Source organism: Armigeres subalbatus, chromosome 2 (assembly GCF_024139115.2).
Source record: "Armigeres subalbatus isolate Guangzhou_Male chromosome 2, GZ_Asu_2, whole genome shotgun sequence".
Classification (NCBI taxonomy): domain Eukaryota; kingdom Metazoa; phylum Arthropoda; class Insecta; order Diptera; family Culicidae; genus Armigeres; species Armigeres subalbatus.
This window is the reverse complement of record NC_085140.1, coordinates 203,386,275-203,411,463: the sequence shown is the minus strand read 5'-3', so window position 1 is coordinate 203,411,463 and position 25,189 is coordinate 203,386,275. Positions and strand designations below refer to the sequence as shown.

The window sequence follows — 25,189 nt, the reverse complement described above, 5'->3', positions numbered from 1 at the left end:
CATAAATAACGGATATCTACTTGACAATAACGGGGCCCTCCTTAGCCGTGCGGTAAAACGCGTGGCTACAAAGCAAGACCATGCTGAGGGTGGCTGGGTTCGATTCCCGGTGCCGGTCTAGACAATTTTCGGATTGGAAATTGTCTCGACTTCCCTGGGCATAAAAGTATCATCGTGTTAGCCTCCTGATATACGAATGCAAAAATGGTAACTTGGCTTAGAAACCTCGCAGTTAATAACTGTGGAAGTGCTTAATGAACACTAAGCTGCGAGGCGGCTCTGTCCCAGTGTGGGGATGTAATGCCAATAAGAAAAAGAAGACTTGACAATGACAAAACAATCGTTTTTGAGTTTTACTTCAAATATATGAGTACTCATATGATACGAGTAGGTATCGATACTTTTAATTCGATTTTTAGTGTTATCGATACTTTTATACGATACTACTTTAAAGTAAAAGTATCGATACCTCGGTGGTATCGTTTCATCCCTACTCACGATTCAGTATTTCTTTAATAGCTTTTCTTGAAAGCATCAAATCGCAACAAAGTTGATCTGTTCCCTTGTAAAATTTCCTATATTTCCTACATACTCATATATTGTTGGAGCTTAATGAGCAGCTATGCGGCGCGGTTTTCTACAAATTTGCTCTTTTTATTGTAATCTTTATACGAACTTCAATCTGCACGTAATCAGTCAAGTTATTTCAAAATTAGCTTATAATTTGGGTGGATTATTAAAATCTCAAATATCATCATTTAAGCATATCAAAGCAAAAAAGTTAAAATTTGAATCACTCTAAATTTTATAACATTGACCCAATATTTTTTTATCAATTATTTATTGGGTGACTTTTTATTTACTACACTAAATTGCTACATGTCGAATCGAGCGAATTGGAAATTCAGTAAACTGGATATTAATCGGGCGATTTTGTCCTAAATTTGTCAAAATTATTACTTAACTGAAGTTACATATTAGACAAGTCAAACAATTTAGATTAATTAAACACCCTTGAATTTTTTTCGACTCTCCTGGGGATAAGATTATCATTGTGGATAATAAGTCACGAATTCAGAAATAGTAACATGGTTAAAAACTCGCAGTTAATATATGTGGAATTGTTTAATGCACACTACGCTACGAGGCGGCAATGTCTCAATCGGGCATGTAATGTTTACCAAGAAGAAGAGAACAAATTGGACAAATTAAACAAATTAAGCAAATTATACAATTCAGACTGATTAGGAAAATTAAACAAATTAGACCGTTTCCGTATGAGGAAATTAGCTTGCTTTGCATTTGTTTGAAAGAAAAAAGATTTAGCTAACATTTCTATGATATGAGTTCGTTTAAACATAGAAGTATTGCAATTGTCTACTTGTATCACTAAGTTTATCAGGACGTCACAAAAAGTTTACATTAAAATTGTGAGATTTACACGCTCATTCAATTCATGCATGCCAAATTTGAGTTGTTAAAAATGTATAAGGGAAGCTGTCCGGTTGTGAACATAGGAAACTTTTGCCATAACTTTATTGAATTCAATATTTATCCTTGACATATGCATATCAATGAAAAGCTCAAGACCTTACTATTTAACTAACAATTTATTGAAAAAAATAATTGATATCGTCAAAAGAAAAGCTCTACGGGGACAGCCCTATGATCAGATGTTTGAATTGTTGACTGTCAATACTCAACAACAAATTTTACAAGACTGGCTTCTGATTTTAAAACATATTTAAATCGTATTAGGAAGGTCGAAATAATACTTAGGGGTTAGCTATCGTTGTATTTATTTATATGCATTTACAGGGTAGTATTTTTTTTTGATTTTATCAACTCTCCAAAACACATTTCGCGGAATGCACCTTTTTCCGAAAAACATTTCGCGGAATGTACATTTTCACCGAAAATCATGCCATTTGGCGGAATTCAGTTAGAATAATTATCATTGATATATTAACTGATTAATTACATGCGATCCGGGCTCAATTCTTTTGGATTTTCATTTGAAGCAATTAAAGTAGGTAAGGCTTTCTTTGCATAACCGCATCCAGTCGTTACACCGCAAAGTGAGGAAACAATGCCTTCTTGAAATGGACACGTTTGCTCTGTGTAAAGAAAAGAGAAGAGGTAGTCCTTTCTATGATTTAACCCATCTGCCAGGTATAAGCCAAAGGGAAAAGATAATGCCTACTTTGAATGGATATGTCAGCCCGGTATAAGGTGAAAGGAGTTGATAATGTTTTCTTTAAAAGAACGCGTCTCCCCGGTATAAGGCGAAAGAAGGGGTAACGCCTTCTTTAAATGGATGCATCTGCCCGGTATAAGGCGAAAGGATTTGATAATGCCTTCTTTAAAAGAACGCACATTCTCAGAATAAGGTGAATGGAAGGATAATGCCTTCTTTAAATAGATGTGTCTGCCCCATATAAGGCGAAAATAATCGATAATGCCTTATTTAAAAGAACGCGTCTGCCTGGTTAATGCGAAGGGAGGGGTAACGCCTTCTTTAAATGGATGCATATGTTCGGTATAAGGCGAAAGAATTTGAGATGGCTTCTTTAAAAGAACGCGTCTGCCCGGTATAAGGCGAAAGGAATTGATAATGCCTTCTTTAATAGGACGCGTCTTCTCGGTATAAGGCGAAGGAATAGGTAACGTCTTCTTTAAATGGATGCTACCGCCCGGTATAAGGCGAATAGAGTTGATAATGTCTTTTTTAAATGATTGCCTCTGCACGGTACATAGCGCAGGGAGGATATAATGCCGTATTTAAACAAATACGTTTTCTCGGTATAAGGCGGTATAAGGAAGAAAAAAGGATTATTCATAAAGCGTCTATCCGTAACAAAGTAAGGAGAGAAGATAATCCCTTCATTATATCTGGCTCGTCTATCAGATATAATAAAGGATTTGTAAGGCGCATTTGAAATTTCGAAAACTATTTCTATATATTCTGGAAGGCCTTTCTTAGCCGTGCGGTAAGATGCGTGGCTGCCAAGCAAGACTATGCTGAAGGAGGCTGGGTTCAACTTCTGACAATAAAAAAAATTCGACTTTTTTAGGCATAAAAATTTCAACACCTCATGTTATTCGAATGCAAAAAAAAAAGCTTGGCTTAGAAATCTCGCATGTATTAATTGTGGAAGTGCTGAATGAACACTAAGCTATTATTGTTAATTTTCCATGAAATGATGCATTCTGCGAAATGGTACATTCCGCCAAAAGTCATTCGGCGAAATGGTACAATCCGCCAACTGTCGTACTGCGGAGAGTAACAAATCGTCAAATGTTATTCCGCGAAATGTTTAACCGAGAAAATGAATTCCGCGAAATAGTTTTCGGTGAAAAGTTATACAATCATTTATATTTCTAACTTGAAAAACGACTGTATCATTTGATAACTTTGGGATTAGCGGCTTTTCAGTCTCACAAAAATCGAAACGGTGGTTTAGTTTCCTTCCCTAAACCAACGTGTCGTTTCGATTTTTGTGAGACTGAAAAGCCGCTAATCACAAAGTTATCATTTACATTGTTTCCGAAAATAAAAATACTTTGGTTTTTTTTCTAGAAACCTTTGGATTTTTCAAAAATTCCTCGACACAATGCCGATCGGTACAATTTTCAATAGCAAATAATGGGACCAGATTCCCCGTCGAATACAATTTGTTGCGAGTTATGCTGACAATGCTAATACGCTTTATAATATTGTTAACTACATACTGTTCCATACATTTTGGCCTGCCAAAAGATACCGTCTAAAAAAAATAAAACAAACTAAGGTGCTATACTAATGGGGAGGTTTATGTCGCTCGAAGTTTCTCTCCGCCTGCTTGTTCTTTTTTGTCCACAATTGGAAACGAGCAGGATCGGTATAACTTCGAGAGACTTCAACCTGCTCATTAGACAGGACTAATTCTTAGAAACTAGGTACCGTGAGGGATCGAAATCCGAACAGTACCGAAATTTGTCCACCTTATAAGATATCAATAAATTAAAAAGGAATGACAATAAAGAAATCAGGGTATGAGCAATAAATAAATATAAAATTTCACAGAATAAAACAAAATTTCCATGAACAATTAAGAATTTTCCACAAAACAAAAATAAATAAGCACTTTTAAAAGCAAAAAATTGCAATTATAAAAGAAGAACATTACATAAAAAAATCAAAAAGTTCCACGAAAAAATACAAAATATTAGCAATAAAAAATTACAAAATTTTCCACAAAATAAATAGGGGGAATGACGGCTTTGGCAGGTTTTGTTCTATTATTGTCAGGGGGGTTTTATGACTGATTATGCTCAAATTTGGCCTAAACATTCTTTGCATATCAAAGAATATTGTGGCCAAATTTCATAAAACAATAATAGAAAAAAAAACCTGCCAAAGCCGTCTTTTCTTCTATATTTTTCCATAAAAAATTTCCACAAAATGATCAATAAAGAGCAATAAAAAAAATAAGAAAATTTCCATAAAGAAATACAGTGTTGACCCGATTTTGTCACTCCCCGATTTTGTCTACTCCCGATTTTATCACGTTTTCGACCCGATTTTATCACGTCCCGATTTTATCACGTTTTCGACCCGATTTTGTCACCCCAAAAAAATTTCATTCTTTTTATTTTCGTAAATAATACCACAAACAACATTGATTTTCATGAAATAACTTTCACCGCCTGTAGTTTATTACGAACGACTTCTAAGTACCTGGGAAATATTCTGTAAGCAATTTCGACAAGAAATAACGGGTACCGTTCACGCATTTGGCCTTTCCAAGGCATAAAATGATTCATAGTTGTGGAATGAATTAAAAAATGGGGAATAATTTGTTTTTTCCAATTTTGTCGCATACCCTGTTTTATCACCCGAAAATTCACCAGGAGGAGATAAAATCGGGATATTACTGTATAAAAAAGCAATGAAACTGTGCTTTTTTCTCCATAGAAGACCCCTTCTTTAAAAGCGTTTAAAGTTCATGTAAAATTTCATTGCTTTCTTTTTTTATGGAAATTTTCTTATTTTTATTGCTTTTTATTGATTATTTTGTGGAAAATTTTTAATTTTTTATGGAGAAAAAACATTTATTTTGTGGAAAATTTTGTAATTGTTTATTGCTAATATTGACCCCACCATAGATGGTACGCAGCATTCTCCTTTTGAAAACTCCATATCGTGTCCGTAGAGAACTACCGGTCTAAAAAGCGTTTTATAGTTTGGTACGGCGTCGAACTCTATTTAATCGGAGCATCTTGCGGAATTCAAAGTACGTACGATTTCCTGCTGAATTTCTGGTATCGTTGCCCGAGGTAATCAGTGAGCCAAAGTACACGAATTCTTCAACCATCTCGATTTCGTCACCACCGATATAAACTTTTATTGTCATGTACTTCATCTTCGATGTATTGATGTCTAGTCCGATCCGCTTTCCGCTTTCTCTTCAGTCTGACGTAGGTTTCTTCCATCTTCCCAAAGTTACGTACCGTAATATCAATGTCGTCTGCGAAACCAAATAGCTGAACGACCTTCGTGAAAATCGTACACTCGTATCAATCCCTGCCTCTCGGATTACTCCCTTCAAAACGATGCATCGATATTAAATAGCAAGCACGAAAGACCATAACCTTGCCGGAAACATCCCCCGATCTATCGTTGCCTTGATCAACCGTATCAGTTTATCCGGAAATCCGTGTTTGTGCATTAGCTACCATAGCTGGTTCTATTTGGTCTATTTGGAAGGGTAAATAGTCCATTTTACTGTCGCAGATCATTTCTTCAATTGGACAAAGCCTTCACGACTGCTCTGTGATCAATTTCATTGTCGATGTCGATGTCATCGACGCATCAACCTAATCAGTTTCGCAGCAAATTGGATTCAGATATTACCTGTCATAGTTCATTTTTTCTCCACTGCTTTGAATTTAGTTACAACAAAGTAAGTTGCATTTGAGAAATTTGTCAAAGACTTGCTATGTCAAGTTCAGAGGACAATGTCTTTGTAGCATGTACTATTTTTATAGGCGGGCAATATGAGGCCATCCTATCGCTAGGTAGGTAATTAAATATCCTCCCTTATTATTCTAGTATTACAGGGTAAATCGATACAGCTGTTCATATCCGTGATTCAGCAGCTCGACACAAATATCGTCCTTTCCAGCACCAATGTTAAGCAAAGTCGTAGAATCAATCATCCGCCAAAATCATTAGTGTAGAAGTGTCGTTTAATTACCCTCAGCAGACAGATATATTTAAAAGCTTTCGATCAAGTGCTATTTTGTATGGTCAAATATCATTTTTATTGTGTGAGAAGAAAATTAAGGAAAAAAGCGCCCAAAGTGCTGAGCACCACTGGTGTAGAATGACAAATTAGTCGATTGACAAGAAATTATATTTTGCAACACTGTATGCAGCGTTCAGCAGGACAATCGCTCGCAAACGAAGGGAATTAATTTATCACCCGGTTAGTATTCAAAGAAAACTGTTGTCTCTTTCCTATCGTCTACTATCAATATTTCAGTATGTCTGAGTATGCACAGTACATCAACCTCACTAGTGTTTCATCATTTTGTAAGCCTAGAAGTTTTCTATATTCTTTTCTACTACCTTGACACCTATGAGTATTCGTGTGTCCAATGTGCAGTACTTAACTCGGTTACATGCTGGACATCATCGCACCAATAAAAGTCTCACGTATCGAAACAAATTTCCGTCTACATTTTTACACCTAGCTATCATTGTCATCGCTGCATGTACCTAGGTAATTAGAAGACATTCACGATGCGACTTTCTCGTTGCTGAAGTTCGTACTCATTCATCACCATTCCAACATTTACCCTAGTACCTATACGCACACGTTATGATTTCTGCGTGATAACATTTTGACCTACGGTCCAACGTGTGAGTGAAAAACCGAATAAAATTAAGCACTTGACTGAGCAAATCAGCCGTACTGTGAATGATATGTTTGTTGTCTTTTGCCAAAACTGGACTTACTGGAATCATATGGTTTTGTTTGTACAAATACGATTCCAACGAGGCCAGTTAGCGCAAATATTCTTGATCACGTTGTGTGCAGAGTTGATGATGTTCAATTTACGAGAAATGATACAATTCTAAATGATGAAAGCGATCATTGTATAATAGTAACATCATTTAAACTTTTGAACCAAGAGCAAAAATTACTTTAAGTAAAACTATAGTGGATCATCGTAAACTCGCTACTGACTTTGAACAATTTTTAGGAAATTTAGGTGAAGTTGTAAACGTCAATGCATACCTTGAAAACATTGCATCCGCCTACAATCAACTATCAGAAAAACACTCCAAAACCATATAAAAAAAACATAATCACTAAACAAAACTGCTGTCCATGGATGAGCTTTAGTCTGTGGTCCTTGATGAAACTAAAAAACAATTATATCAAAAGAGTCAAAAGAAATCCCAACAATCAGCATCTGAAAGATCTTTTGAAGCATATCTCCAACAAAGTAATCACGTTAAAGCGAAAGTCTAAAAAAGCGTATTATGACAATCTTTTGAGTAACACTCCTCATTCGAAGCTTTGGAAAAAAATAAATCATATCTTTGGAAGAACTTCATCAAATGACAATATAGTTCTTTTCGAAAATGGGGTAAAAATTGAAGATAATCACCAAATTTGTGAAAAATTTAACAGCTATTTCACGAGTGTAGGGCAACAACTTGCTAGTAGTATTAATATTACTACAGATAACCCATTGTCAAATTTACGCCATGTTTCGAGCTCTATTTTCTTAAATCCAGCTTCAGCTAATGAGGTGACATTGATAATTCATGACCTTGAACGGAATAAAAGTCCTGGCCATGATGGTATTACTGTTGATGTGATAAAAATAACTGTCTTGTTTTCTCCAGAATCCTCGCTCAATCTTTTAATAAAATCATAGAAACCGGAACCTACCCTTCATGCTTAAAAGTAGCTCGTGTTGTTCCCATATTCAAATCAGGTGATGCATGTAATGTAAACAATTATCGTCCTATTTCAACATTATCCATATTCAATAAAATATTGGAAAAATTATTATTAAATAGAATAACAACATTTCTCAACCAGCACAATGTATTATACGATTATCAATATGGGTTTCGTCAAGGCAGTAGTACAGCCACGGCAACTGTTGAATTGCTTGATGATATAATTAAAGCGATCGATTCCAAGGAATTAGTAGGTGCACTATTTCTGGATTTACGTAAGGCGTTTGATACACTAGATCACTCAGTACTTCTGAGAAAGTTGAACGGCTATGGTATCAGAGGGATTGCAAACCAAATTATCGGTAGCTATTTGCAAGACAGAATGCAATTTGTGGCTATTGGAGATGTCAAAAGCTCGTTACAACCTATTAGAGTTGGTGTTCCCCAGGGGAGTAATATTGGCCCCTTATTATTTATTCTATATGTGAATGACCTCAGCAGGTTACAGTTGAAGGGAATCCCCCGTTTATTCGCCGATGACACCGCATTATTTTATCCACATGTTGATGCAAACACAATTGTGAATTTTATGGCCCAAGATTTGGTAACTTTGTCGAAATATTTTTCATCTAATTTACTGTCGCTAAATGTTTCTAAAACTAAGTATATGATTTTCCACTCAGTTAGGAAAAAAGTGGATCAACATAGGCAAGTCTTACTCAATTCTAGTCCCATTGAAGAAGTAAAATCATTTAAATATTTGGGATTAATATTAGACTCCACACTGAGCTGGGTTGATCACATAAAACACATCGAAAGAAAGGTCACATCCCTTTGTGGAATATTACGTAGAGTCAGCTATTTTGTTTCACGCAATATACTTCTAAAATTCTATTTTGCCCATATTCACTCTAGTTTTAGTTATCTTACATTAACATGGGGTCGTGCATCCAAATCATCACTAAGAAGCCTCCAAATCTTGCAAAACAGATGCTTGAAAACCATATTCAATAAACCTTTTTTATATCCTTCTTTGCAACTATATTCTGAAAACTTCCACAATATCCTGCCAATACAAAGTCTTTGTAACTTACAGACAGTTATATTTGTCCATGATACGTTGCACAACAATTGTTTTCATCATACCATCAATATGCCGTCAGCTCCTCACAACTATCCTACCAGGCAAGCTACCAATTTACGTCAAATTAGAGCACTTACAACATTTGGTCAAAAAAGAGTATCAATCATTGGTCCCAAGCTTTACAATCAATTACCAGAGCGCTTGAAAGCATTGAATAATCGCCATGCCTTTAAATTCCATGTGAAACAACACTTAAAACTGAATCTACACGACATTCTAGGTTAATTTACTTATCTAATGTACATATTATCCCAACTACCAGAAACATGTAAATTGAAATTTGTAAATTTTTAGTAATATTATATTTGTTTTAATTATTAGTTCTTAAAATTAAATTGCTAATTCCCTTAAAAGGAACACCGTTCCACTGGGAATATATTACATCACCTTATTTTTGTATTATACCCTTTTTGATCTCAGCTCATAGCCTTATTGTTATTATTTGTTTTGTTTTGCTGAGATAGTTGCGTCCACTACCAGGCGGCTCCATGGGAGCTTTTTGGTGTGGGGATAGTGGCAGGTCAAAAAAAAAAAAAAAAAAAAAACTAACCCCCGTGAACTGCACCCATAGGCACGCCAACGTTCTCCGGTAGCTGCTGTTGGAGCTTCTCCGCCACCATAGAGTGGAAGCTTGCGTGCATGTGGTTGGGCGAATCAAGATTCAATGGAACAACTGCGGAGTACTTGTGGGACAAAATTACGTTCAGTTGCGGTTGAGAATTTGTTCAGTGCGCATGTCGCGGATTTCGCCGTATCGTGTAATACTTGCTGGCAGTAGTGTTGTCGACGGGCTACAGTGCAGTTGTGAGCGTTTCTAAGTGCTATATTCTCGGTGCGTTGATCTTTCGGTGATTCTACGACGGATCAAATACGTGGTTCCGATTTGTTTTGTTTATTGATAGGCGATGGTCCTTTAATTGAAATATAAATGTGTACGTCACGCATTGTCGCGTTTCCAGTAAATCTTTCGTGAAAAAGTGTCGAACATAACCGAGAAGCTAAAGTAAAGTTCTTACGCTTCAGCAGTAGTGTTTGAATCCCACAAGTGCTTTGAAAAGAAGGAGCTGTTTCATACGTCAGAATCAGAGTAAATACAGTGTAAGTGATGAAATTAATTGATCGTGTCTGAAATTAATGTCACTGGAGCGGCAGTGAGTTATGTAAGAGCAATTGGTTAACGATCTATATGCATTGCGTTCACGTTATTAGCACGCAGTTGTATACACGAAAAGAAGTGGCGATGTGAATGCAAGTACATTTATAACACTGGTCTGTGAAGTTTATGAACTCACTGGGATTTCGCTCAAATTGATATTGCTGATTATAAAGAATAAAATGAGATTAACTGCCCATAACGGGAGCGATGCGTAGTACTCCTACAAAATCGTTAGACGCAATTTTAAATCTGCTACCGTTGCATCAATTCATGCAGCTAGAAGCGGAAAAGAATATGCAAAAATACAAACGATTGAAGTTATTCAAGTCAGGAGACTTAGTTACTTAGACATACACACTTAAAATAAATCGCCGACTTCGGTAAAATTTTACCGAAATCTCAACCGCTGAACTGTTCGGTAAATTATTTTACTGATTTTCGGTGATTTTGACAGATGAGCAATGGAAAAAAATACAAAAAATCTGTAAATTAATTTACCGAACAGTTCAGCGGTTGAGATTTCGGTAAAATTTACCGAATACTGTAAAATGAGCTAAGTGTGTACTCAAGTGATGTCATAAAATTTTCAATATGTGCCAGTGATTAATATAAATGGAGACTGGATGAAATAGATGGAGAACTATGACATCCCTTATAGCATACGTGAGCCATCACGTATGGACTGAGAAGTCGGAGATCCCCCTGTTCGTGACGGTTCCATAAAATTCTATACAGATGGCTCAAAATTGGAACAAAACCGGGAGCAGGAATCTTCGGTCCTGGGATAGCGATGTCAATGGGAAACTATCCAACAGTGTCCCTAGCGGAGATTTTTGTTATAATGAAATGTCAAATATAATAGATTAACAATATAGTCCACTTCGGGAATCCCCATATATTAGGCAACGGACAGCACAATAACACTATCTTGCGTCACAAAAGGCAACTATCGTCTAAAACGATAGGCAAGGGGTGTGATAATTGGATAAATTACGATAATTTAAAACAAAATAAAAATTTGAATTACATTTTTCAAAATATTATTTTCAAACTCAGATTTAAAAATGGAATCATATAATGATTTTTAGCACATTATTCAGATATGACATACTGCATATTGCATTATACGTTTGAACACCCCTTGACATGTCTTTTCCCTACAATGCTTGCCTTTTGTAACACCGCGGCGCTACTGAGTTGTCTTTCGAAAACAGCCAGAGTGGACTATATTGGTAATAGAGTATATTTGGAAATGTGCTAATATCTGTCTAGAGAGGAAATATAGATATGCAAATCAATATCTGTATTTTCACAGATAGTCAAGCAGCACTCATTGAGAAGCTTTAAATGTACATCAAAACTTGTCTGGGAATGCATTCTTTCATTGTGAAAGATGTGCCAAGAGAACTCCGCAAATCTGTAATGGGTTCCGGGACACTGTGGCATTGAAGGTAATGAAAAGGCAGAAGAGCTTGCTAAACAAGGTTCAAACATACAGTTTATTGACTCAGAACCTTTCTGCGGTATATCATACTGTACCATAAAAATGGAATTGAAATCCTGGAAAGCACAAAGGTTGACGACCAATTGGTTTGTTGCCAAAAAGTGTGTTCAATCAAAGAGATTTATAGTTCCAATTTTCAGTAACCGAAAAGCTCTTGAAACTCAATAAGAGAGTTCTTTGTACCCTTTTTTTTCTGTCGGGTACAATATCTACTGCGACCAGATATTTGATCTATTGTGGCGGGCCCCTTTTTAATATATAGTAGAAGTCTAAAACACTATTGAAGAGTGATTTGAACTTACTGACTATGATTATTATCCCAGTAAGGTATAATTAAACGAATGAAGTTTATTGCCTTGTTGGGAGAAGTTATCCAAACATCCGAGGGTTCAATAAAACCCTTCTCAAAAATGTTTCTTCTTCTATGAAAAAGTGCTGTACAATCACAAAGTAAATGTTCCGAAGTTTCGAAGTTTTTTCTTTGTACCTTTACTGGTCTATTAACACGTACGTCCCCAACCCCCATTTTACGACAAAACTCAAAATTCAAATCCACGCAGCTCAGCCAATTTCTAACGGATTTTCCAGCAATCTTCGGGAATCGATCACAAAATTCCTATAGTTTTAGGAACCGAGGTCAATTTTTGTACTATGGCCATGGTTCCGGAAATATTCTGGGAAGTACTGGGGTTACCTCCCTCCCGGAAAAAATGGTCACTGGCAGATCGGCTTCGAAATCCATCGTGCGACATGTCAAACTTCATGATTTTGCAAAACAAGTACACTGGAGTAAATTTCGGCGATTTTAGATCGAATTGACCACTCTCCGGGTACTTCCAGGGCCTGGTTCCCTTGGGGAAGTGGCCAATTTTCGTTCAATCTTGGAACCCATCTTGCGACATGTCAAACTTCATGATTTTGCAAAACAAGTACACTGGAGTACATTTCGGCGATTTTCGATCGAAATGGCCACCCTCCGGGTACTTCCAGGGCCTGGTTCCCTTGAGGAAGTGGCCAATTTTCGTTCAATCTTGACCCATCTTGCGACATGTCAAACTTCATGATTTTGCAAAACAAGTACACTGGAGAACATTTCGGCGATTTTCGATCGAATTGGCCACCCTCCGGGTACTTCCAGGGCCTGGTTCCCTTGGGGAAGTGGCCAATTTTCTTTCAATTTTGGAACCCATCTTGCGACATGTCAAACTTCATGATTTTGTAAAACAAGTACACAGGAGTACATTTCGGTGACTGTCGATCGAATTGGCCACCCTCCGAGTACTTCCAGGGCCTGGTTCCCTTGCGGAAGTGGCCAATTTTCGTTCAATCTTGAAACCCATCTTGCGACATATCAAGCTTCATGATTTTGCAAAACAAGTACACTGGAGTACATTTCGGCGACTTTCGATCGAATTGGCCACGCTCCGGGTATTTCCAGGCCCTGGTTCCCTTGAAGAAGTGGCCAATTTTCGTTCAATCTTGACCCATCTTGCGACATGTCAAACTTCATGATTTTGCGAAACAAGTACACTGGAGTACATTTCGGCGATTTTCGATCGAAATGGTCACCCTCCGGGTACTTCCAGGGCCTGGTTCCCTTGGGGAAGTGGCCACTTTTCTTTCAATTTTGGAACCCATCTTGCGACATGTCAAACTTCATGATTTTGTACAACAAGTACACAGGAGTACATTTCGGTGACTGTCGATCGAATTGGCCACCCTCCGAGTACTTCCAGGGCCTGGTTCCCTTGCGGAAGTGGCCAATTTTCGTTCAATCTTGAAACCCATCTTGCGACATATCAAACTTCATGATTTTGCAAAACAAGTACACTGGAGTACATTTCGGCGACTTTCGATCGAATTGGCCACCCTCCGGGTACTTCCAGGGCCTGGTTCCCTTGGGGAAGTGGCCAATTTTCGTTCAATCTTGGAACCCATCTTGCGACATGTCAAACTTCATGATTTTGCAAAACAAGTACACTGGAGTACATTTCGGCGACTTTCGATCGAATTGGCCACGCTCCGCGTACTTCCAGGTAGACCTGTGCACTGATTGAAATTTTACCGGCGGTGGCGTGATAGATCATTTTCAGTCAGCGGCGGCGTCGTGACGGCGGCACGCCGTTGGTGATTGACGGCGGCGAGGATCGGCGTAAACTTGTTTCAAGCGCCAGAATTTCTTCAGAAGTTCCTCCAGGAGTTTTTTCAAAAGATCGTCAAGAAATTCCTCTGGAAGTTCCTCCGAAATTTCCTCCTGGAATTCCTCCGGAAGTTCCTCCTGGAATTCCTCCGGAAGTTCCTCCTGGAATTTCTCCGGAAGTTCCCCCTGGAATTCCTCCGGAAGTTCCTCCAGGAATTCTTCCGGAAGTTCCCCCTGGAATTCCTCCGGAAGTTCCTCCAGGAATTCTTCCGGAAGTTCCTCCTGGAATTCCTGCGGAAGTTCCTCCAGGAATTCCTCCGGAAGTTCCTCCAGGAATTCCTCCGGAAGTTCCTCCAGGAATTCCTCCGGAAGTTCCTCCAGGAATTCCTCCGGAAGTTCCTCCAGGAATTCCTCCGGAAGTTCCTCCAGGAATTCCTCCGGAAGTTCCTCCAGGAATTCCTCCGGAAGTTCCTCCAGGAATTCCTCCGGAAGTTCCTCCTGGAATTCCTCCGGAAGTTCCTCCAGGAATTCCTCCGGAAGTTCCTCCAGGAATTCCTCCGGAAGTTCCTCCAGGAATTCCTCCGGAAGTTCCTCCAGGAATTCCTCCGGAAGCTTCTTCAGGAATTCCTCTAAAAGTTTTTTTAGGAATTCCTCTGAAAGTTTCTTCAGGAATTCCTCCGGAAGCTTCTTCAGGAATTTCTCCGGAAGCTCCTTCAGGAATTCCTCCGGAAGTTCCTCCAGAAATTCCTCCGGAAGTTCCTCCAGGAATTCCTCCGGAAGTTCCTCTAGGAATTATTCCGGAAGTTCCTCTACGAAATCCTCCAGAGATTCCTGGAGGAACTTCCGGAAGAGTAGAGCATGAGCAGCATGAGCAGGATAACCGTACAATTCGTAGTTGCTACTCCGTGATTGACTAGAACTTGCGAAATTGCACAGGGAACCAATTGAATTGAGCGTGGGTTTTAGCTATCATTCTCAATGTGCAAATTTCGGAAATTCAATGCATTTTACTAAGTCAATTACGGCGCCGGCCACGTCCTTACGGTCATCAAGGGAAGGAAGGATTATTAGTTCAACTCTCGTTGCTACTAGAGACCGAGTATACCTCTGCATCTCCACGATAGTCTTAGGATAGGATATTGTGTTAGTATGAAGGGATATATTATCTGGATTCACTTTGGTAAGTGATGCGATCTATGGGATAGGAATATATGAATGAGAATTAGAAGTACTAGAGTAATGAGAAAGTATTAAAGTGAATTCTAATGGGATTCATTTTTTACAATTAGAATTTGAATGCTATTGGATTCTAATACCACGCACACGTCTACCACACCATCGCTACCCGCACATTAACCTCGCACCTTCTTACTTGTATGAGGCCTGCACGAGCATAGCGACCGTATATAGCACTCGTATGCGGGTACAAATGAATACCAAGCTATTTTACAGTTTATTTACTGCTAATAAGTAACAGGCAGCTTTTTTATAACAATTCTATATTTAGAATCATACTTGCTAGCAATGAGAATTTGATTTGCAAAGAGATTGAGTTATATGATTAACGAAATTATCTAATAGGAAATTGGAAAGGGCCAGGGATCAAACCCTTAATCTCCTGCTTATGAGGCAGAAGCAGTGACACAAGGCCACCAAGCACCTTTCTGGAGGAACTTCCGGAAGAGTTCATGGAGAAACTTCCGGAGGAATTCCTAGAAAAACTTCCGGAGGAATTCCCGGAGGAACCTCCGGAGGAATTCCTGAAGGAACTTCCAGGTGAAATCCAGGAGGAGTTTCTGGAGGAACTTCCCAGAGGCACTTACGAAGGAATGTCCAAAGGAATTTCTTGACGATCTTTTAAAAAATCTAGTGGAGGAACTTCTGGAAGAATTCCTTGACGAACCAGGGATGTTATCGATCATTTAGTAATCTGCCTTCGATCATTTAGTAGTTTGTCAATAACTCATTCCAGAGGCTAAATTTCATAATGTGTTGTATGGTGGACTTCTAATGCAAAGGTTCATCTACAACTCTGCCTAACAGTTTATTGTTTGAATTTCACTAATAATGGAGCTATATCGCTAGTAGCAGTAACTTAGACTAAATGATTGCATATTTTGTTATCATTTAGTATGAGTATAGCAACTAGCACCGTAACTCCTTTAATAGTGAAATTCGAACATCGACCTACTGATAAGAGTTGTAGAAAAACCTTCGCACTAAAAGTCCACCATACAATACGTTTTGAAATTAGGCCTCTGTAATGAGTTATTGACAAACTACTCAATGATCGAACGCAGATTACTAAATGATCGATAACATCATTGTGACAAACTTTTGAAGAAATTTTGGCGCTTGAAACTGGTTCACGCCGATCCGCGCCACCGCTGATCACCAACGGCGTGACGCCGCCGCCACTGCCTGAAAATGATCTATCACGCCACGGCCGGTAAAATTTAAATCGGCGCACAAGCCTACCTGGAAGTACCCGGAGGGTGGCCAATTCGACCAAAAATCACCGAAATGTATTCCAGTGTACTTGTTTTGCAAAATCGTGAAGTTTGATATGTCGCAAGATGGGTTCCAAGAGCGAACGAAAATTGGCCACTTCCCCAAGGGAACCAGGCCCTGGAAGTACCCGGAGGGTGGCCAATTCGATCGAAAATCACTGAAATGGACTCCAGTGTACTTGTTTTGCAAAATCATGAAGTTTGACATGTCGCAAGATGGGTTCCAAGATTGAACGAAAATTGGCCACTTCCCCAAGGGAACCAGGCCCTGGAAGTACCCGGAGGGTGGCCATTTCGATCGAAAATCGCCGAAATGTACTCCAGTGTACTTGTTTTGCAAAATCATGAAGTTTGACATGTCGCAAGATGGGTCAAGATTGAACGAAAATTGGCCACTTCTTCAAGGGAACCAGGGCCTGGAAATACCCGGAGCGTGGCCAATTCGATCGAAAGTCGCCGAAATGTACTCCAGTGTACTTGTTTTGCAAAATCATGAAGCTTGATATGTCGCAAGATGGGTTTCAAGATTGAACGAAAATTGGCCACTTCCGCAAGGGAACCAGGCCCTGGAAGTACTCGGAGGGTGGCCAATTCGATCGACAGTCACCGAAATGTACTCCTGTGTACTTGTTTTACAAAATCATGAAGTTTGACATGTCGCAAGATGGGTTCCAAAATTGAAAGAAAATTGGCCACTTCCCCAAGGGAACCAGGCCCTGGAAGTACCCGGAGGGTGGCCAATTCGTTCGAAAATCGCCGAAATGGACTCCAGTGTACTAGTTTTGCAAAGTCATGAAGTTTGACATGTCGCAAGATGGGCTTCAAGATTGAACGAAAATTGGCCACTTCCTTGAGGGAACCAGGCCCTGGAAGTACCCGGAGGGTGGCCAATTCGATCGAAAATCGCCGAAATGTACTCCAGTGTACTTGTTTTGCAAAATCATGAAGTTTGACATGTCGCAAGATGGGTTCCAAGATTGAACGAAAATTGGCCACTTCCCCAAGGGAACCAGGCCCTGGAAGTACCCGGAGAGTGGTCAATTCGATCTAAAATCGCCGAAATTTACTCCAGTGTACTTGTTTTGCAAAATCATGAAGTTTGACATGTCGCACGATGGATTTCGAAGCCGATCTGCCAGTGACCATTTTTTCCGGGAGGGAGGTAACCCCAGTACTCCCCGGAATATACCCGGAACCATGGCCATAGTACAAAAATTGCCATCGGTTCCTAAAACTATAGGAATTTTGTGATCGGTTCCAAAAGATTGCTTGAAAATCCGTTAGAAATTGGCTGAGCTGCGTGGATTTGAATTTTGAATTTTGTCGTAGAATGGGGGTTGAGGACGTACGTGTTAAACGGACACTGCTCGAGGAGATATAATTTGAAAACTATTGACCAGGCTCAGAATGATATCTGTCATTTCCGTAATAAGGAACTCTAAACCTCGGAATATCTGCTTTGCAGTTGCGATGCATTGTACAAGTGTAGATCTTAATTTCTGAATAGTGGCTTCAATCAACTAGGAGAAATTAGGTTTCAAATCCTGGAAAGGTAGTGGGTTTTATTAATTCAATTATACCGGACTGGGAAAAGACACGTTTTAGGTTTGTTTACATGACAAATGGTGATCAGCTTACAAGATGCGAATAGTATTAATAGTAAACAGAGATTTACCACAAAAGTTCAACTTAATGGACGCAGTTCTATGCCCCAAAAAAACTTCCCAAGATCGCATATTTGTAACATTTGCATTTTTTTTATTTGAGTCTAACATATGAATCGTCTCTAAATTGTTGGTTCCTTCATTGGCCAGATGTAATCAAAAGGTATGTTTAAAAAAACTTGAAAAAACAACCCAGTTGTTTTTGTAACAAAATGTTGTTGTCGGTACGCCAAATGTCGCCTTATGTTAGTATGTGAAGTCAAATATTTTTTACGGAGTTTAGAACAGTGAATAATTTTATATCGAATGGAATGAACTCGTCTTCTATATTTGTGGAGGCTTCCTGTTGTAGGAGGTGCTAAACGGTCTGGGGTACGATTGGGCCAAAGTGTTGAAAATTAAATAAGGTACACTGGGGGAAGTGGAAAAAGGGGGTAAGTGTAAAAATCGACTCGAAAAATTGGGATTGTACATACTTTACAGTTTTTACCACATCGTTGCATCATGCAATGTTATACTTTGATGCTCACACTGATACTATGTTGAAATTTGTATAACACATACACTAACACGGTTAACGCTTGAACTGGTTTAGGTTTCGCGAAAAATTTATTTTTGCATTCATAAAATCTATTCTTATTTGCACCAATTGTTCTTTTTTCGTGTGAATTTATATCACAGGTGACCATTATAATACAATTAAACTAATCCCACTCAATTGGTAGTGGTTTGTACCAAGAAAGCAAATAATTCAAAGTTTTTACACTTACCCCAGGTATCAAACACAGCGGGGAAAGTGGATAATGTTCTAATTACGCATTTTTTCTTCCCTCCAGGGTTTATTTCGATAGCTGTGAATCTTAATATGTTCCTTCTTTGTTATCATTGTGATTCCAGTGGTGATTGGACTCATATGAATGAGAAAATGCCTGATTAATCCACCTATCGGTACTGATGCCTTTCACATGTTTTCCATATGAAAAAAATATATAAAAAAGTTAAAAATAGCACTGATAGGTAAATATATTGTATAATTCACATTAATTTTTATTCCTAACAAGTTCCGCCGTTGAATGCAATGTTTTTTGCGAACAAATCGGTTAAGGACAAGTGCTTAAGAATAGCTGATAATTTTGTATGTGCTTTGCGAACACACATACATACAAATACGCACATACAGACATCATCTCAATTCGTTAAACTAAGTTGATTAGTTTATAACCCTGTAAGTCCCATTTTTCCTTTAAAATGTTCATCTTTGGGGCGAACATATAGACTTTACGTACACTTAGTGTCCGAGAAGGCAAAACCAGCCCTCTTCTAGCTATTACGAGAATTCCTTGAGGATCTATTCCGTTAAGGTAAAGAAAATGTTCCACAAAAGATACTCAGGGCAATTATCGTATTGATTTTAGTTATATGTAACTACTCATCACTATTGAAGGTCAAGGCAACATGGGTTTTCCACTTACCCCATCCCACTAGGGTAAGTGGAAAAATAACTCTAATTTTAAAATCTATTTCCATAAGTTTCAAGCGACCAAAATGGTATGAATTAACGCACAGTTGGTGCAAAATTGTCTCTTTTTGATAGCCCATTTTGATTGAACGCATTTAAATCATTTAAACTGGTTTTACACTAATTCAAACATGCACTATCGATTTTTCCTTTTCCACTTCCCCCAGTGTACCTTACCAAAATTACCAAAATTCCGAGTAGTTCTAAGAACTCGTTATTTTTTGCTCAGAAATTTTCGATGGTTGTGGCAAAAATTGCGGAACATTTTTTTAAACTTTTAAGGTTAAAGTGATTTTTCATTTATGTTTAAAATTTGTCACGAACGATATCTTTTCTACCTTGTATAGAGGATCAATTATAAAGACGGATCAAATGCAATGATATTTGCACCTGCAATTGCCGGGACGGAACTGATAGTTGATCGCACATAAGTACGCTGACTGTTATCCAATTTGCCTTTGGGGAAGTAATGGTAATAAGAAAAAGAAGAACATCGTTTATTTCCATTACCTGCGCTTCAAAATTCCTCGCTGATCTCATGAATATAAGATTCGTTGGTGTCTGCTTATTTACAACGGACTAGAACGATTTCTTATTACCTAGCTCCGATTCAATGGCCGCTTTCTGGTCCATTTCTAAATATTATCTTCACTAGACGCTCAATAGCTCAACACTGCACGATTACTTTATTTGTAGCACATGATATTTTTGAAACGTTAACTATGAAGTTATGGAAATTACGTGAGTTGTGAGCATAAACATGATGACCATGCATTTCGTAGTTGCTACTTCGTGATTGACCAGAACAATCGTAATTGCACAGGGAACCAATGGATGGAAGCATGGAATTTGCTCTCCAACCTCAATGTGCACAGTCCGAGAGCGCTGGTATTTTAAATGGTCGATAACCGCGCTGGCCACGTCCTCACGGTCTACCGGGGATGGGAAGAAATTGATTATACAATCACTCGCCCACTGCAAGCCGAGAATTCCTCTGTACTCGCCGCGAGTTCATGCGGATTTTTTTTTGTAAACTGGGGGTTAGGTTTCTATGGCAGAGGCTCGTTAAGTTAAGTTAAGTTAAGTTAAGTTAAGTTAAGGTTAACGGTTTGCCAATGTGATATTAATGAAGGGGTGATATATTCTAATTGGGTGCCGAAGCGAGTTTTTTGCCCATTTCAAATTCTAACAGTTACCTGCTAGAATCAGTCAAGTTGTAGGTATTATAAAGGATAGAAGATGAAAATGGTATGAAAGCCGATTTCCAGTTCTAGCGATTGCTAGAACATGAGAAATATATGGAAAGATACAAAGTAGAAGATGGAACGGGCCTGGAATTGACCCCACGATCTCCTGAGTATGGGGCAGAAGTGGTAGCCATGTAACCACCAAGCCCGTAACTATGAAGTTATGGGAATTACATAAATAAGCAAATATTCTTAAATTGTCTCTTCTATTAATGAATAGAACACAAACACATTTTTCATATGCACATCGAGTTTGTTGTAAAAAATTCTTTCAGTAAATGTGAGAATCCGATGTTTGAATTTTCTAAATGTCATTTCGATGTGTTAAAATACCACATGCTGGGTTCAGTTTTTCCCAAAAAAAAGTGTGAAGCAACTTTGATTAAACTAGAAATACCCAAATCTCTACACGGAAACCTGAATGTATTCAATGGAGGTGCCATTTCTATTCATTTTTGTCTGCTATTCACGGTTGACAAAATCTGAGTAAGCGTCAAAATGAATCTGAGTAAATCGAACTCAAGAATGAATAAATCGAACTCAAAAATGGGTAAATTGGTCATTTTTTTAATATAATAACATGGTGATATATGTGTGATGGAAATGCTTTATATTTATTAAATTCAGTAAAAGTGAGGTAAAGGTAGTAGTAAGAATTTTGCACCGGATTTTGGTCGCCGTGTATTCTTTCCTCGGTCCTAATTTTTTTCCATGTATTTTTCGATATTCAATGTTTTCCCGGTCCCATTCAAAATACACGGGGACCAAAATCCGGCGGAAAATTTTCCGGAGGCGAGAGAAGTAGGTACTGTGAAAACATTTTTACTGCACTCGGCGGATGAAATGCGATCTGAAAATTTGCAAAGATTTCCAAAATTTTGTTGGATTCAGAACAACTGTTGCTTTGTAAACCATCCTAATTGAAATATTCCAAACAAATTACTCCAAATCCAATTATCGTCTATTTCCTGGTAATGTAAATTATACTATTTTTCGATTTTGAGTATTTTTTTAACAACTTTTAACATTAAATTAATGATTTCGTGTGTGTTGCTTCTACGTGAAGTTAAACGATTTACAATGATATGGAAATGCTAATATCATCTTCCAAACTTGGACGTACATGTTCATGATAGAATTAGAGGCGAAAGTATAGAATTGATAGTTCCGTTAGGATACGGCAGGCATGAAGAATGTTTTTATAGAAGTCGATTTGAAAGCGAGTGGAGGGCAATATTTGTGATGGCACATATCACACAACCTTCCTTCCGACGGAATACTCAAGAGCTTTCACCCAACGAAAACCGCATCTTAATTAATCGGTCCAATAATTAGTAATCGAATTTAATCTAAGCCGTAGTTTTCTGGAGCTAAATGCGAGCTATTATTATTATTTATTCAGACTAAGGCCGAAGTGGCCTGTGCGGTATATAAGAGTTTTCTCCATTCGGCTCGGTCCATGGCTACACGTCGCCAACCACGCAGTCTACGGAGGGTCCGCAAGTCATCTTCCACCTGATCGATCCACCTTGCCCGCTGCGCACCTCGCCTTCTTGTGCCCGTCGGATCGTTGTCGAGAACCATTTTCACCGGGTTACTGTCCGACATTCTGGCTACGTGCCCGGCCCATCGCAGTCGTCCGATTTTCGCGGTGTGAACGATGGATGGTTCTCCCAACAGCTGATGCAACTCGTGGTTCATTCGCCTCCTCCACGTACCGTCCCCCATCTGCACCCCACCATAGATGGTACGCAACACTTTCCTTTCGAAAACTCCAAGTGCGCGTTGGTCCTCCACGAGCATCGTCCAGGTCTCGTGTCCGTAGAGGACTACCGGTCTAATTAGCGTTTTGTAGATTGTCAGTTTGGTACGGCGGCGAACTCTATTCGATCGGAGCGTCTTGCGGAGTCCAAAGTACGTACGATTTCCAGCCACTATGCGTCTTCGAATTTCTCTACTGGTGTCATTTTCGGCAGTCACCAGTGAGCCCAAGTACACAAATTCTTCTACCACCTCGATTTCGTCACCACCGATGCAAACTCGCGGTGGGTGGCTCACATTGTCTTCTCTTGAACCTCTTCCTATCATGTACTTCGTCTTCGACGTGTTGATGACTAGTCCGATCCGCTTAGCTTCCCTCTTCAGTCTGATGTAGGCTTCCTCTTTCTTCTCAAAGTTACGTGCCATAATATCTATGTCGTCGGCGAAACCAAATAGCTGGACGGACTTATTGAAAATTGTACCACTCGTGTTAATCCCTGCTCTTCGTATTACACCTTCCAAAGCGATGTTGAATAGCAAACACGAAAGACCATCACCTTGCCGTAACCCTCTGCGGGTTTCGAAGGGACTCGAGAATGCCCCTGAAACTCGAACTACGCACATCACCCGATCCATCGTCGCTTTGATCAACCGTGTCAGTTTATCCGGAAAACCGTGTTCGTGCATTAGCTGCCATAGCTGGTCCCGATCGATTGTATCATATGCTGCTTTGAAGTCGATGAATAGATGATGTGTGGGCACGTTGTATTCGCGGCATTTCTGCAGTACTTGGCGAATGGCAAACACCTGGTCCGTGGTGGAGCGTTCGCCCATAAAACCCGCCTGGTACTGCCCCACGAACTCCCTTGCAGTTGGTGCTAGTCGACGGCTTATTGGCGGCTTATTGGGCCTGCGCAAACCTCCTGTCTCGTCGGAGGGCCGTCGTGTCAGGGCTGTTTAGCGTCCCGCCTAACACCATGACTTGGGCTTGTGCGCTTTGAGCGGCACACGGTCGCTTTGGTGGAGCCTACTTGCGGATACATGCAGCTTTTTATAGAGGTTTAACAGGGCCCACTATCAAACCCCACCACATCCTAGGCAAGCCCCACAACTCGCAGATGGCCTGGGGAGGGATCGTCAAGCCCTTGGACATAGTCCCTGCTGCCCGCGAGTGAGCTAAAAGGAGCTAAAACTCTTCAACAGGCAACATTGCTGCTCGTGGCGCGAAAGATAGCACGCACAAATTCAGGCTTGCACTGCACGTTTCAGTGATGCCCTCAAAGAAATTTAACGATCATGGCTAAAGATTCGCAACCTGAATTAAAATCGAATACTAATTATTGGGGCGATTAATCAACATGCGGTTTTCGTTGGGTGAAAGCTGTAACAGGATATTTACCATCGAACTCAAACTCTACGGAACGAAACAAAACAATACTAACCAAAGCTTTCGATACGTCTGGTCCGTGGATACCCTGTACGACGGATCCGGGACTAGCAAAGGAGTGGATCTTTACCGCAACATAAACGTAACTTGAGCTCACCAATGCTAGTGCTAGTGCGGACAAAGGTGACCAAAACCCTACAATAAGTCGGTAATCACGTAATCCGCTTAAGCGCAAACACGCCTTTCAGCGTGATGCGGACACGCACGTTCAAAGTTTACCCGAACTAACTCACCCAGGGTGGGTCTAACGATCGCGGAACCAATCCCAAAAACTCCCAAACCAAATCAATTGACGTCACCGGTTGTTTACAATTGGTGTACAACTAATTAGATTATTTAACAGCAGAATACGGTGGTATATTGTGCAAATGGATTAGTTGTGTGTGGGTACAATTTTGAGATTTCTTATCTAATAATTGATCTGACCTTATTTAGCAACCTAGATTGCTTACTGCTGCTGCTGCCGGATTGCGCTACGCTGGCCGGTGGACGAAGGTGGCGTGCGATGGCCCGTTGGATGCGACGGGGTCGCTGTAGTGCGCCGTGGTGGTGGGTTTGGGAACCACCGTCGAGGTTTATTGCGACGAGATCGCCTTAGCGGGAAATGGTCGAATGGCCCGTCGGTTTGGGAACCACTGCCGTGGTCACATGTGGTGGACTCGCTGTTCTGTGGCTCAGCGATTGGCCGGTCGGTCTGAGAACCGCTGGCAGATTCGACGGAATCGATGGAGTGATGAACGGAGACCTACGGCCCACGAGAACGCACGACGGCACAGAGGTTGACTCGTGGCACTTCACTCTTCGCACTACACAATGGGTTTGTAGCGGGGCTAGCGTGACAACGCCGGTGAAGGAACGCGCCGGGGTGGGCACGTGGGAACTGATGTGCTACTCGCTGGATTCACTGGTTCTGGGCAATTACTGGGGCCCTTACGAAGCAACACGACGCTACTCGCTGCTGCGGTTTGCACAGCACACGTGCGATCGCCAACAGACTTGGCAATGGCCGGCCGTAAGCTTGACGAAGCGACTATGTCGGAAATCGGCCACGGAACACCTGTCCGAAATAAAAACCTTCTTGCGAAGGCTTTGGTCTTTTAACCAAAACACCTTGAATTAGCACTTGTCACTATG

The 25,189-nt window shown here is 39.8% G+C and overlaps 1 protein-coding gene across 10 annotated transcripts in view; it reads left to right on the top strand.

The window, feature by feature from the left end:
- LOC134211509 (aldehyde dehydrogenase, dimeric NADP-preferring-like) overlaps nt 1-25,189 on the top strand; it is a 137,570-nt gene that overhangs the window by 56,697 nt on the left and 55,684 nt on the right. The window contains exon 1 of one of the 10 annotated variants that reach the window (XM_062688417.1): nt 9,807-10,205. The exons of the other annotated variants lie outside the window; for them this stretch is intronic. The gene's annotated coding sequence lies outside the window, so the exon portion shown is untranslated. Of the gene's footprint in view, nt 1-9,806; nt 10,206-25,189 lie in introns of those variants that run through there. 10 annotated transcript variants of the gene reach the window in all.